This window comes from Eurosta solidaginis, chromosome 1, assembly GCF_040869045.1.
Source record: "Eurosta solidaginis isolate ZX-2024a chromosome 1, ASM4086904v1, whole genome shotgun sequence".
Classification (NCBI taxonomy): domain Eukaryota; kingdom Metazoa; phylum Arthropoda; class Insecta; order Diptera; family Tephritidae; genus Eurosta; species Eurosta solidaginis.
The window spans coordinates 166330141-166346172 of record NC_090319.1 but is presented as its reverse complement, the minus strand read 5'-3'; the positions used below and the strand labels follow the sequence as shown (position 1 = coordinate 166346172).

Below are 16032 nucleotides of genomic sequence, written 5' to 3'. Positions count from 1 at the left end.
ATATACACCACCAGAATGTGTTACCACAGCTGTATATAGATGCAAGAATTTCTCCACCTAACTTACCAATCTCAGTCCAAGCTCTCCTTCCAAACAGGGAAACCGGATATAGTAATCGTTCAAAGATATTTTAGTTTGTGTTAAAAGTGTCCTTCGATATTACATAGTGATCTGCCTACTGTTTAATACTTCGACGTCTGGTTGTTTTTCTAAACTCCCCAATATTGTTAAGTGGTTGTCTATGTCATCTGAGATAAAAGTTATAGGTGCATATGAAATTCATAAAATTTATATATGTACATATTACCCGTGCAGAAAGTTTTGCTAGTGGCAAGTACAACTGGAGATCCCCTGGTCGATTTATCCTTATGCGATAGTTCACTCTTGATTAACCCTTTTCTTTTCAAGTCGCCAACTATGTAATTATAATGTGATACTAACTTTCCTGATGGTCCTATTTTCATACCGTTCTTATTTTCGTATGGAATGTAATATACTGATGGATTTTCATTGGGAAAAACTGTAGCAATTTCGGCTGAATATTGCTTTAGTATTTCAGGTGAAAGGCTTTGTAAATAATATAATAAAATCACTCATTAAACGCTCAACAAAGTGAACAAATTTCCGCACTCTATCAAAAAAATGCATACCAAAATTTCGGTGATTTATCCAACTGAACCGCCTTAAATGCCTTCTCTTTTTCACGATTGATCAAACGTCTTACTAATAAGTTACGTACTTTGGCATTAAAATTTTTTCCCTCGTAAACTTTTATTATAGCTTTTCCGTCAATGTCATTAGTGAGGTAATCGTATAGCATCTGGAATAATTAATATGAATTTTAGGTATGTACTTTTAGCTAATTGAATAAAATATATATTTTGGGTTGCGGTAAAATTAAATTAGCCTACGAAAGGAGTATCGGTTTTATTAACTTTAAATTTTCGTAAGCTGGGATCAGTATCACTATCTAGAACAGAGAGATATAATACAATAAGTGTTTCAACTTTAAAAAGAATGAGAAACTATAAATACCATTTAAATTCCCAGATCTATTTTTATTACTGCCTGAAGTGAATTCTGTTATGTCCAGTATATCTTCATCAGAGTTAGAATTTTCTCTTTGTGAGTTACGGCTGCCTATATCGGTTTGGGTGCAAGTTTCTAATGCTTGCCGCAATGGTGAAACTTCTGTACTGTAGTGGATTGATGAGTAAAATTTTAAAATATAATAAAATGGAGTGGCCATAATACGCCCAAAAACGCTCTTTTACTTTAATTGAAGAGCGTATGTATGTATGTACATTCATACAAACTTATGTGCCAGCAAAATATACATACATTGATACACATGTAAAAATGCTACTACAGCTATTTTTTGTATCACATAAGTGATACGAATATACATACATATGCACGCTCGCATAATAAGTTATAATTTAATTTTTTACTTACCTTTTATTACGGGCTCCAAATGATTCATGCCCCATTCATCCAGATCATTCCACATAATTTATACCACTTTTGAGTAATTAACGTGACCACAATAAATACTAAATGCAATGCTGTATAGCTAAATAGTTAGCGCAGCATGCCTAAAGCGTACTGATGATGAAGGCTTAGCACCCTTCGAAATGGATCTATCTACGCAGCTATGGCAGGTTGTCTGAAAAATTGTCTACTTACTATTCCAAAAACAAAATACAATTCTTCAAATTTAGAAAAATTAAAAAATAACAATAATTATCATTAGAAAAAAATTATTGTTCTGGCCTTGAGCTCGATTCGAACCTTGAATGGTCGTATATTGAAAATTAAAGAGTAGCATAGAAATTTCTATAGTCTTTATTTTTAATACACTAAAATATTAAAATTTGATATATTCTAATACTTTTCATTGGCCAAACACCAAATCCCACTAAGTTTTGTTGACTTTTTAAAAAATCTTCTTTAAAACTTAGTATAATTTGTGTTGCAGTATTTCAATAAAGCATTATTTTAGGTTTCAAGAAAAATAAACAGAAAATCATTATGATCATAGTAATATTTGATATGTGTACTAGAAAGTATGAAGTATGGTCCTGACATTTTGGATAGCTTATACGAATAATCCGTAGTAAAAATTAAAGAACGGCATAACAAAATTCAATATGCCGTATAGTAAAATTTGCGTCATGTCTACTTGTATCCCATGGTCGCATTGCGAACAGAGTGGCATGTATTGCACACACAGTTAGAGCCGAAACACATAAGATTTTTGATGCGGAATCGTGCGTTGACAGAAGAGTAGATTGCGTTAACACATCTATATGAAACACTGCTTATGTGACGAGGATTTTAAGCGGAATGAAAATAGCGGAGTACGGTTGCCACTTTGAGACATTTGGACCACAAATAGTCCCATTTATTTGGGTATGAGTTGCTTATCGCCTTTCTCCTGGCTTTGTTCTTATATGAAGTTGTTAACAATTATTATAAGAAAACCAAGGTATCTAGCTTTCAAGTAGCTTGGGTGACTTAACACCACAATAGTCCTGAAATTTCTTGAATTCATTGAGCTACTTTGATGTGTGTGAGAAAGATTTCAATATCGACGTGAAGTAAAGTTTTCAAAATGTTACATAAAATTTATTTGTAAAAAACTTTGAAAGTGCTACTTTTTGTGTGCCACGTTGATATATTCCTGCATAAACTCTCGGTATACGTGAACATAAGTTAAGTGAGTAAACTTAATATAAAACAGATGGCTCATTATTTTACGTAGTTTTCAATTCCTTTAACTCGACGGCCATCTAATGGCTCCATCACTGATGGGACTGATCAATTGTTGTGGTAAGCATTTCATTGAAGTAAATTGAAAATTATGTGTGGGTTAATGAAAGCGTATCCAATGTTGTGAATTTTTACCTCAGTGAAAAACCAAAGTACCAAAATCGTGGCTACTGCCTAAAAGTGGCAACCGTGATTCAATGCCTAAAGCGTACTGATGATGAAGGCTTAGCACCCTTCGAAATGGATCTATCTGCGCAGCTATGGCAGGTTGTCTGAAAAATTTTCTACTTACTATTCCAAAAACAAAATACAATTCTTCAAATTTAGAAAAATTAAAAAATAACAATAATTATCATTAGAAAAAAATTATTGTTCTGGCCTTGAGCTCGATTCGAACCTTGAATGATTTATCAATAGGCCGATAAAAAGAAAAACAATTTTTTTCAATATACGTTCATAAATTTTTAGCATTTTACTGTAATGTTTATTATAATTTATTAGTTTATCGCAAATTTCTATAAAGTTTCAGGATTTTTCATTAATGTTTAATATATTATTGCTAACATTTCTCTCCGTGTACAAACCCTGTTGATTCTGAAAATGATTTGAAAGTAAATAAAGCCCCCTGATCAGTAATAATTTCTAAAGGTGCATCAAAACGAGATATATAGGTATTCACGTAAAAATTTATTCGCAATTGCGTCTGCAGAAATTTCTCTCAATCCGTATACTTCCGGCTAACGAGTGAACCTATCGATACCCTGCAGTCAAACTAACTAGTTGTATACTAGAAAAATACTAGTTTGCCAAAAATCCCAACTAGTTAGATTTCTGTTTTTTCCCATATTAGCAACTGGTATCTTTCGAATCGAACGAGATGACATACTAGTCAGTATATGCATCAGGGTTATACCAACTAATGCACTAGCCAGCCTCTCGCCAGAATAATACCAGATGGCATACTACTTAGTTTAAGCTATAGTTATTGATACAGTGTTCTCCGGGCGCGACCTCGTGATGCTACTTCGTAAATTATTGTGGACTAGGATTAGGATATCCTTATGTAAATCTGGATCAACCGAATGAGTTGGAAGATTCCGTATCTCATCGTAGTGCTTACGGAGATGTTTCCTAATTCCTCTTGGAGTAGTGTGCGGTAGTTGACTGTGTCAAAAGCTTTTGATAGGTCAAATGCTACGAGAACCATTTTGTGATGGAGTTTTGGTTGGTTCAGTCCGCAATATATCTGGGGCCATGCTGATGGCTGGCTAGCAGAATATTTATATTTAAATGTATGACATCGGTAGATACCACTCACCATCGTTAGCGGGGATTCCGTGCTTTGGTGTTGGGATTATGCTTGTCTTTCTTTATTATTCTGAAATAACAAAGGCTTAAATGAGAAGTACAAAACAGGCGTTAGGTAGCTGATGCTCTTATGCCCAAGGTGTTTTAGTATCGGTAAAGCTATTCCGTCTGGGCCTATCGATTTAAAAGGCTTGGTCCTTTTAATGGATTCTTTAATCTGCAGAGTTAACGGTGAGGCTTGGTCAGTGATAGCAGAGTAGGAAGTGCGAGTTGGAGGAGGAAACGATCGAGCACGTTCTGTGCTCGTGCCCTGCGCTTGCCAAGCTAAATCTCCAGCTATTTGGAGTGATAGAGGGTTTTTCAGTTTGGTCGTTAAAACAAACTTCTGGTTACACTACGGACTCATTCGGTCTATGTGAGGTCCTCATGGACCGGCCAGTTCAGCCTAACCTAACCTAACTGTGAGGTGGTATGTGCGCGTGTTTGTGTTTATGTGCCCGTTGATTCGTATGAAATCTAGCCCTGTTTACTGAAGTATGTATTACAAATTGCCGGCAGAAAGTATTATCGCATTTAATAGAGTTCGACAGACAAAATCCAAATGAAATGCTAACTAGTATGAATAACACCACCAAATTCTAGCCAATAAACTATTCAAAAATTGACTAGTATGAATAACCTCGAAAAATTCTTGCCAGTGAACTATTCAAACACCAACTTATATGGATAGCACCGCAAAATTCTAGTCAATGAGCTAGCTTTTGAATGTAGGTAATAGTTAAAATAAAGCGATGTCCTTTTGAAATGGGTAAAGGCCCTACAGTATTTGAATAAAGCTCGAATCTTTTGTATGGTATTGAAATTTTACGAAAGGCTTGGTTTCCTCGAAAGCAGTGCCGCTCTATAGCGGCCGTTACCCAACGGTAGAGTAAGTTGTCAAAAAAGTTTCAAGCTAAAAGTAATTATATGGAAAATAAGAAGACGTCGAAGTTCACCGTAACGTAATAAAGCGCCGGGCAACAAAAATTTCGACCGTCATGACGGTACAAACTCGTTCATCAACCGTTTTTCCCACCGCTATACTCAAGGCGGTGAACATTCTGTCAAATATTTGGAATTATTTATAAAATAACATTTTTGAATAAAATTTTTTTTAATTTGTTTTTTTCTTGTACATGCATTTAAAAGAATAATAATAAAGAAACTAAAAAAACATACAAATGCAAAATACAATTTTGCGAATCATCTACCGTAACTGTTTATAATTTGCAATAAAGTGGTGCCGCTGAAAACGATGAGTATACCGACCGATCTTTATCGATCGTGATAGAGAGCACCAATTTTGGAGGAAAAAATCCTTAACTGGTGATTTTGTATGCCGATAAACTTTAGACTTTCGACAACTGATACATTCTTTGGACCATGTATTAATTTTTTTATTCATGTCGGGTGAAAAATATTTTTTATAATTAGCCAGTTTTTGTACCCGGATGCGCTATCTCATGTAACTTATCAAATACTCTTTTGCGTAAACATTTGGAATGAACGGTCTACCAAATATTAAAATTTAAAAGTGGAATTTTAACTAGCTTTGAGTTTTGAAATGTTTGTCTAGATATGATCATTTAGTTCACTATGTAGCTGCTAAAATAGTTCACTATGTAGGAGGTTGGGGCCGTGTGTAGAAGTCCACGAAAGTGGGGAAAGCTTCTGACCGCCATTCACCTGGGAATGGCCAGAGCGATTCTTTTGCATGCGGTTCAAGCAGCTCACTACTGCCGGTCGCTTGCGGCCAAGTATCCTCTGGGTAGCCGCTAAACACCCGTTTAGCGGTGAGCTAATGTGAGAAGGCGACAACCTGGCTAGGCCACTCTGACATAATCGGTTTAAGGGCTAGCCGGGGGGAGATTTCATCGGCAGCGTCTGTACACCTCTAGGTGCGGCTGCAAGCGGGCGTCTGTCTTGGAGCAAGCGGCTCGCTATATAAACGTGCCAAGTAATATTTTCACCCCCGCTGAGCGGGTTGTGCGCTGGGCTTGGGACCCGCCACGTAAAACCATACTCCAATGAAATATAACAACAAGCCTCGGATAAATACACTCTCTATTGATGACGACCATGGCAAACGTTTGAAGGACAATGAATTGAGGGCATGCACCTGGAACGTCCGCTCCCTGAATGGGATTGGTGCAGATGCCCGGCTGGTTGATGTCCTCGTCAAAGCAAAATCTGACATCACCGCCATCCAAGAAATGCGTTGGACGAAGCAAGGAAGAAAGAAGATCAAAAATTGTGACATATATTGGAGTGGCCATGCGAATAAGCGCAGTTTCGGCGTCGGATTCGTGGTGGGAGAGAGACTTTGTCGCCAAGTGCTGGCGTTCACGCCTGTGGACGAGCGTCTCGCCGCTATTCGAATAAAAGCAAAATTTTTTAATATATCATTCATCTGCGCCCATGCGCCGACAGAGGAGAAAGACGATGAGGTGAAAGACACTTTTTATGAACAATTAGAACGCACATACGAGCGCTGCCCCCGTCATGATATAAAAGTCGTGCTTGGCGACTTTAACGCCAGGGTGGGCAAAGAAGGTGTTTTTGGCCCTACAGTCGGAAAGTTCAGCCTACACAATGAAACTTCTCCTAACGGACTGAGGCTGATTGACTTTGCCGGTGCTCGAAACATGGTCATATCAAGCACGAGGTTCATGCATAAAAAGATACATCAAGCTACATGGCTGTCTCCTGATCGAAATACTCGCAATCATATCGATCACGTTGTGATAGACGGACGGCATGCCTCCAGTGTTTTAGATGTGCGAACGATCCGAGGACCTAACATCGATTCGGACCATTATCTCGTTGCAGCCAAAATACGCACCCGCCTCAACGCGGCTAAAAACAAGGAACAAAAAACACAAGGAAAGCTAGACGTCGAAAAGCTTCAATCACAACAGACTGCCAATGATTTCGCAACTCGACTCTCACACCTGCTCTCTGAGGGCACAACTCATCCTGAAGGAATACAGGAGCAGTGGGAGCATATCTCCAAAGCACTTCATACTGCCGCCGAGGAAAAAATTGGTTACCGGCGGCCACGAAAAAACAACTGGTATGATGAAGAATGCCGCGTTGCAACCGAAAGAAAAGACGCTGCCTACAGGGCTACGTTAAAAGCGAGCGCGACAAGAGGAGTGTGTGAACGCTATCGTGAGTTGAAAAGGGAAGCGAGACGCCTTTTCAGGAAGAAAAAAGCAGAAGCAGAAAGGCGTGAGTGCGAGGAGCTTGAGCTGCTAGCCACCAGGAATAACGCCCGAAAATTCTACCAAAAAATACGGCGACAGACGGAAGGTTTTAAGACCGGGGCAAACTCCTGTAGGAATGAAAACGGCGACCTTGTAACTGATGTCCAGAGAGTGCTTAGATTATGGAGGGAACACTTCTCTGCTCTCCTAAATGGAGGCAGCAATTCACCGCGCAGAGATGAAGAACCCGATCCCGCAATCGATGATGATGGAATATATGTCCCCCCGCCCGATTATGACGAAGTTAGAATAGCAATAACCAGATTGAAAAACAACAAGGCCGTGGGCGCTGATGGATTGCCTGCGGAGCTATTCAAGTTCGGCGGCGAGGAGTTGGTAAGGCGCATGCAGCAGCTTCTTAGCAAAATATGGGCGGACGAAAGCATGCCCGACGGTTGGAATCTAAGTGTTCTTTGCCCAGTCCACAAGAAGGGGGATACTGCAAAATGCACCAACTATCGTGGAATCAGCCTTCTTAATATCGCATATAAGGTCCTTTCAAGTGTATTGTGCGAAAGATTGAAGCCCACCGTGAACCGGCTGATTGGACCTTATCAGTGCGGCTTCAGACCTGGTAAATTTACCATCGACCAGATTTTCACAATGCGCCAAATCTTGGAAAAAACCCGTGAAAAGAGAATCGACACACATCACCTCTTCGTCGACTTTAAAGCCGCCTTCGACAGCACGAAAAGGAGCTGCCTATATGCCGCTATGTCTGAATTTGGTTTCCCCGCAAAACTTATACGGCTGTGCAAAATGACGTTAAGCAACACCATCAGCTCTGTCAGAATTGGGAAGGACCTCTCCGAGCCGTTCGAAACTAAACGAGGTTTCAGACAGGGTGACCCTCTATCGTGCGATTTCTTTAATTTGATGCTGGAGAAAATTATACTAGCTGCAGAACTTAACCGCACTGGAACAATATACTATAAAAGCGTGCAATTACTGGCATATGCTGATGACATTGATATCATCGGCCTAAACACCCGCGCTGTTAGTTCTGCTTACTCCAAGCTGGAAAAAGAAGCGGTAAAGATGGGTTTGATGGTGAATGAGGACAAAACGAAGTACCTGCTGTCATCGAGCAAAGAGTCAGCGCATATGCGCCTTGGCAACCACGCTACTGTTGGCAGCCATAATTTCGAAATAGTAAAAGACTTCGTTTATTTGGGAACCAGCATCAACATTAGCAACAACATCAGCACTGAAATCCAGCGAAGAATCAATCTTGCCAATAAATGCTACTTTGGACTAGGTAGGCAATTGAAAAGTAAAGTCCTCTCTCGGCGAACGAAAATCATACTCTACAAGTCACTTATCGTACCCGTCCTGCTATATGGGGCAGAAGCATGGACCATGACAACAGCAGATGAAGCGGCTTTGGGAGTGTTCGAGAGAAAAGTTCTTCGAAAGATTTATGGACCTCTACGCGTTGGCGATGGCGAGTACCGAAGAAGATTTAATGATGAGCTGTACGAGCTATACGCAGACATCAACATAGTCCAGCGAATTAAAACGCAGCGGCTGCGCTGGCTAGGCCATGTTATGCGAATGAAAGATGATGCTCCGGCCAAGAAAGTGTTTCTATCGGAACCCGCCTATGGAAGCAGAGGTAGAGGGCGGCCCCCACTCCGTTGGAAGGACCAGGTGGAAAACGATTTAAACTCCCTTGGTGTGACCAATTGGCGCCGGTTGGCGGAGCGAAGGAGCGACTGGCGCGCCTTGTTGGACGGCCATAACCGTTTAGACGGTTAAGCGCCAATTAAGTAAGTAAGTAATGTAGCTGCTGTGGCAGCCGCCGTGGTGTGATGGCAGCGCGCTCCGCCTACCTCACCGAAGAACCTGGGTTCACGCACCGGGCAAAGCAACATCAACATTTTAGAAACAAGGTTTTAGAAAACAATTTTTTCTAAGTGAAGTCGCCCCTCGGCAGTGTTTGGCAAGCACTCCGAGTGAATTTCTGCGATGAAAAGCTCTCAGTGAAAATTCATCTGCTTGCCTTCTTCGAAGGTTATCGCGCCTTACATTTATTTATTTTATTTATCTTGATGCTGTTCGTTTTCTAGAAGTTTAAAATTAAGTTCTGAATTTTGTTGTGCTTCCATTTCAAATGCCTTGGATGAAGTATCGGCCACCACAACAGTTTGTGCAGTAGTTAACTGTATATGTTTAGGTCACAGACCTACATACATAAGATATCTGACCTCCGTCGTAAGACTTAACATCATTAAGTAAAACTTTCATAGATTTGTGTCACTATTACATGCAATTAATTGTACGCACGAATACATGCACATATTTTTATTTTTTTACTGCTATGAACCCACGGTGTAGCAACCTAGTTGCGGGGAAACCCAACGAAAGTGCTGTATTGTGGGCATTTTTCTGGAAGGCGCTCGTTCTCTTTTTGATCAAGCAGTTTAAATTCCACAACATTTGTTTTATCCTTGACACTTTTTATTCTAAACTTTGAATAAAAACTCGTTTTAATTGTTATACTAATACGAATCTTTCGTGTTTTACTACTTTAAATTTTTCGTTTCACATTTCTAAAAAATTACCTGGGTGCGCCTTTGCCTCCACGTAATTGTTCATGGCTCTCACGTCGTCATTGTGAATAAGAGAACCACACAAAATTTACAGACCACTCCCGTTGCTCAAACAGATAAATTGAAGCCGACATAATTGAACACCAATCTCGTGATATCAAAGTCGGGGATATAGCAGATTGAGATGCTTGTTACTTAGAATTTAACAGTGCAATTGATTTTGTAAAGTGGTAAATTCGTAAATTGTGCTTAGAAGCAGGGAAATCTAAAATATTTGCGCCCATTTTCATACACACACATTTATTATACCACAACAGCATAGGTAGTTACCTAAATTTTGTATATCGCGCCTTGTGAGTATCTGGAACAATCCCCCACCCGCGATAAGATTGTCCGGACACAGCTCAAGGTACTACATCGCTGCTCTATAGGTTAACATAACCACAAACACCTATTTGAATCTTGACCATCACTTTTGCAGGATTTTCATTTAAAAAAAAAAAATTTATTCAGTTTTAAATTTAGATTTTGTTGAGGTTATTAAAACAAAATCTTTCATTTTAATTTACGATGCAATGACAGAGTTTGAAATTGACCTGATATGTCCCCTTTAGACCATACGTAACACACCCTTACTTTCAAAAAGGATGAGTTGAAATCGCTATGCGAAAAGGCGAAGGGGACATATGAAGAACTCTTGAGCTCGTCAGAACTTGCTTCAAAGGATCTGTCTGTAACTTTCTTCAGCTTTCTTAAGTACCAGGCAGCAATGGCTGAACCTTCGGAAAAACTTGAGAAAGTTGAAAAGAAAGCAGAAAGCTCAGGAGATCATGCGTCTGCCACCGTGTGACACGGACATTTTCAAAGAAGATTACTTTTCTTGGTCGTCGTTTAGAGACATGTTCACGCCATATATATACATAACAAGTAAGGAAGGCTAAGTTCGGGTGTAACCGTCTTAGTTCTATAGGTGGACGCCTTTTCGAGATATCGCCATAAAGGTGGACCAGGGGTGACTCTAGGATGCGCTTGTACGATATGGGTATCAAATGAAAGGTGTTAATAATTATTTAAAAGGAAGTGTGCCTTAGTCCTATAGGTGGACGCCTTTTCGAAATATCGCCATAAAGGTGGACCAGGGCAGGGCCGTAGAGAGAAAATCCGAGCCCGGGACTAAACAATTTACGGGCCCCCTATAAAAAATCCACTAATACATTTGATTAACTTGAATTAATAACGTCTCATTCATGAATAAATTTTTGCCACATCAACTAAATGATTTTTGGACTAAGAGCTGACAATAAAATTAACACACAATATTTACTATTTATACTATTTTATTTAACGTAGAAATAAAAATCTCTTTTAACAGCCACATATTGTTTGAAATAATTTTTTCTAGTTATTTGGTAACATTTTAATACATTTCTGATAAATTTAATGACGATTATAAATTTTAATTATTCAATATAGAAAGTTCGGATATCAAAAAGTGGCTTTTCTTGCTTTTTTCGCTGCAAAATTTTTATAATAATATCAAAATTTAACTGTCTTGCCAAAACGGATTAGTCCTGAAACTCGCTCTTGAGATGAACACGATCTATGAAAGTTTTTGAATCTTGAAAGGACGCTGAAGGAACGTTCTGCACTAGCTACAGTGACAGGTATAGTGCAAAAGATACGCAAAGCAACACAAATTTTGGGGAAAATTGTATACAGATTTTGAACATAGATGGCGTTTAGCAATTCCAATGGTGACAGACCTTTATCAAAATTTGTTTCGTAAATGTGTTTTAAGTGAATTATTTCGCATTCTAAGCTTTGAGAAACGTCCGAATTGTATTTTTCGGCAAAATTTGCTTCGCTCAACTCTGAATCATCCGTAATCATCTCATTTAAATTTTCTTCAGAACGTCTTTTGGGTTTTCTCTTTCTTTTCGTCCGGAAACTTTGGCGAGATGTTCAATTGAATAGTAACCGTTTTGCATTCGTTTAAAATTGTTTCCCATTGGTTCCTGATCAACTTCAAATCAGCTTATAAGGCATCTAGATGTCGGACCTCAACATCTTTGGTGGCGTCTCTAGCTTGCAGGACCACGTTTCTTTCAATAATGGTAGTCAGTATTTTGAACCAAATTGAGGACAGCAAGATACGTTCGAACTTGGTGATGTACTTGAGAATGCCGGTAACATCTCCGTATGCTTGCGCAGTCAAATTTGGCTTTTGTCTGAAAGACTATGAAGAGAGCTCGGTACATTTTTTTTTTGAGGATGTCCCATCCTTGTGGAGTGCTGCTGAAAATAGTAAAACATTTTTGTACAACTCCGAAGAAAGTAATTGCAACCGTATAACATTCTGCAGCATCAACACCACATAAATTGAGACTGTGGGTTGCACAAGGCGAGTAATCAGCATTCAAATGTTTGGCGAGAATGTGTCGTTGTGCTCCGTTGTAAGCTCCTTTCATATTGGCGCCGTTATCGTACCCTTGTGCGCGACAATCTTTTAATGGGATTTCATGTTTACCTAGAGTATGGCAAATTAGATCACCGATTTTCTGTTTTTTTGGTTACAATTCACGAAAGCCAAAAAACCGTTCTTGAATTGTAAAATTTGTTGCTTTCGAATTGAAATGGAGTTAGCGCAAAATGAACGTAGCCAACGTTACTAGCATCAGGCATAGCATCAACGATAATAGCAAAATACTTTGCTTTCCTGCCTTGATCTAACCCTTTTGGGACGGAACTCTACGCGCAGTGGAATATTTCGTTAAATGCAATCAGCAGTTGTTTGGGCACCAAATAAAGTTTCTGTGGTGTCAAAGGGGACGTGATATAAGAGGCTGACTCGGGGGATGGTGGTAAACCGTTGTACCATCCGGGATGTTATGTGGTACATATGTGTTCCAACCGTCCTACAAAACATACTAAACCATATTTTCTCTTACAAGAATATAACGAAAAAATTCATATATTTTACATGTAAATAATTCACAAATTTAGTAATTTTACAGAGAGCCAAACAAATTGGTAATCAAATAAATAAATTTCAATTAAAATTATTATACTAATTTCAAAAATTATGTGTGAAATGATGCAAAGCAAAGCTTACACAAGTGATCTTGGCACTCCTTACATATTCAGACCAATTCTAAATATTCTCGCGGATTTTTTTATTCCCGCGGAAAAATTCCTCCAATTCTGTTCTCCTAGGGAGAACAATAATTGGGGAATAGGAATTTCGAATTTTCGAAGTCAGCTGTTTTGTCAATTGAAATTTCGTTGCACATTTCTTATTTTGTTTGAAAAATTTAAAAGTTTAATTATTGTTGCAAATTTGTTGGAAATTAAGAAATAAAATATAAACAATGCACAGTGGTATTCACTGAAATGAGTAATGAATTGGTGCCACAGCAACCTCAACAGCGGAACATAAGAAGAAGACGGCCGCATAACACAAATCTGCCGGAGTTGCCGCTTTCATTCAGCAAAGCAATTTTCTGGCGGCCAAGTTGAGTTGAATTCGTCCTTCGTCATATGCCAAAATCTATTTAAGCCTTATTAAAAAATCCTTGCGCAATTTCTGGATGGCTGCATCAAGTATGTATACCAAGACCTCTACCGTTGCTTATGATATACTTTTCGACTTAAAATAGAGAATATTGTGGTTGTAGTTGTTGTTGTATATTGTGGTAGAATGTAAACACATATTTTAGCACAAATTTGTACAAATAAGTGTTCTTTCTTAAAATAACCAATTTCCTTTAACTATTTTGATGCATTCCCTTTAATTTAACAAGTGATAAAACTCCTATGAAATGGCAGAGAAATCTCCCTCTCCCTCACATTCATAATACCTACTTTTCTCCCATAATCGGTTTCCGCTTTTTCGAACATTGTTCAGAATAGGAGGAAAGGGAGAAGTGAAAAAACTCACAAGGAATTTTTATTTAGAATACGAGGAATGGGAGAAGGGAAAAAACTCGCACGGAATTTTCGTTTAGAATTGGGCTGATTGTTTTTGTCCGTGTTTGTTTTTTTTCTTTTCTGCAATTAATACAACGACGCCGGATTTCGCATTCAATAGGTAGATGTTTGTGTCCTGTAACGCGACGTGCTGGTCCTGGGCTTACCGATCTGGCAACAGCTGTGACTTTGGATTCTTCTTCTATGAGTGTCTCTGCCAAGGTTACCAAAAATGATTTGAAAGCCATTTTTTCCCTTCTAAGTTCATTATAAATGATCCAAGCATTTACGGCTGCCATCATAAGAAAGCGGTAAAAAACCTTCTTCCACCATTTATCCGACTTCCGATCATATTCGTACAGTCCACTCATTTGATCGGCTAAATCAACACCTCCCATAACTTGACGGTAAAACTGAATTACGTTTGGACATGGCACTTGGATTTTTCCCCTGTTTTTAATGTTTTTGTAACAAACGTCATGCCTGGTTCATGGCAATTACTTATTACCAAAGCCTCCTTCTTGTCTTGCCATTTTACGCATAAAAGACCAGACGATGTATTTTTAAACTCTGCCTCTCCTCGCTGAAGTTGCTTACTCGTAAACTCGGGAACGTTTTTCCTGTTACGCATTATAGTGCCAACGGCTGCATAAGGTAAATTATTTAATAGATTAACTGATGTAAAAAAGCGACCGAAACACAAAGTAGCATCGCTTTCTGAGATTGAACTGACGAATTTATTTACTACCCTTTCTCCATAACCTGTTACAGCGTCACACCGAAACCACATTTTTATACCTCTTTTTAGCGGTTTTAGGGACATGTATTGCTTTAACGAGCTGCGGCCCTTGAATTTCGCCATCGACTCGTCTATACGTTGGAAACTGCTGTCTTGTCTACACTTTTAGAAAGTTTTTTAGACATTCGACTAAATCATCTATGTAATAAGTCTTACTACAGTCTAATGGTTTTTCCAGGCATGCGAAATACATATTATATGCGATAACTAAGAATCGATCCCTGGCCAATGCATCTTGAATAGATTTGTTACCAAGAGATTTATGAAGCGACCAATAATCTTTCACGCATGGAAGTCGATTGTAGCACATAATGAACATGCATCCCACAATTAGTTTTATTTCACCAGCATCAGTTCTAGTCAGTTTTTGGTTTTTTCTTCCTGATTGCTCACTTTCTAGAATCTGTATACGCTCATTCATGCACTGAGCTATGTAAATATAAACCGATTTCGGAATAAGTTTTTGGAAAATCTCTCCAATACTTGCTGTGTGAGGAATATCTGATGAAATTTTGCAGTTACGTGAAGTGCTTGCAGTTCGCTTAGGAACAAAATCTTCCGGAGAATTCCAGTCAAAATGTGCATTGTTTTGTTGGTCAGAGTCCAGTGTATTTGTATCGAGTTCATTTATATCCCCTATATTCTCGTTTATGTTGTCATCATTTAAGTTGCCACATTGGAAGAGCTTGACTTATAATTCTCGCTTGGAACAAAGTTATCGGAGCTTCCAAAAGAAAAGTCTTCCAAATCGCTTGAACTTTCAGCAACAACTTACGTATATCCTCGGGAACTTTGTCAGAACTACGATATTGTGTCAGTGATGATGTATGGTATGTACCCAGTGGATACTGGAGATTGTCCTCATGCGCAATTACGTAGGAGGTGGAACCTTGTTTGTCAATAATTAGGTAAGGCCCATCTCATCGGGGAATAAATTTCAATGTTATACCCTTTGCAGCATTGCTCAAAACATGAGTTGTCACAAGCACCTTAGCTCCAATTTCTAAACCTTCTTTGTCCCGTCTTTGGTTATTCGTAGCGGCTTGTTATCGTCTTGTTGCTTTCGTTCGCATTTTTACGTGGCTCTGAACACCTCAGCGAGTGTACTTAGAACGGCGTGATTTCAGCAATTAAGTTTTCCGAATGGACGATAGCCCTTAAGTCATGGTTGACGTCGTCGGTTGTACGCAATTAACGCGCAAACGTAAGATAGGCGGCTGTGTGACCAGTACTTTGGCAGCGTGTTGTGTTCATTGCGCACCGTATGGCTGGCAACCTCTTTGCCCAGTCGCGTTGTTTTGTGCCTACCAAAATGGACAGCTGCGTCTTA

General features: G+C 39.0%; 1 protein-coding gene across 3 annotated transcripts in view; it reads left to right on the top strand.

Moving 5' to 3' along the window:
* Ythdf (YTH domain-containing family protein) overlaps positions 1-16032 on the top strand; it is a 302118-nt gene that overhangs the window by 32614 nt on the left and 253472 nt on the right. The gene's annotated exons all lie outside the window — the stretch shown is intronic.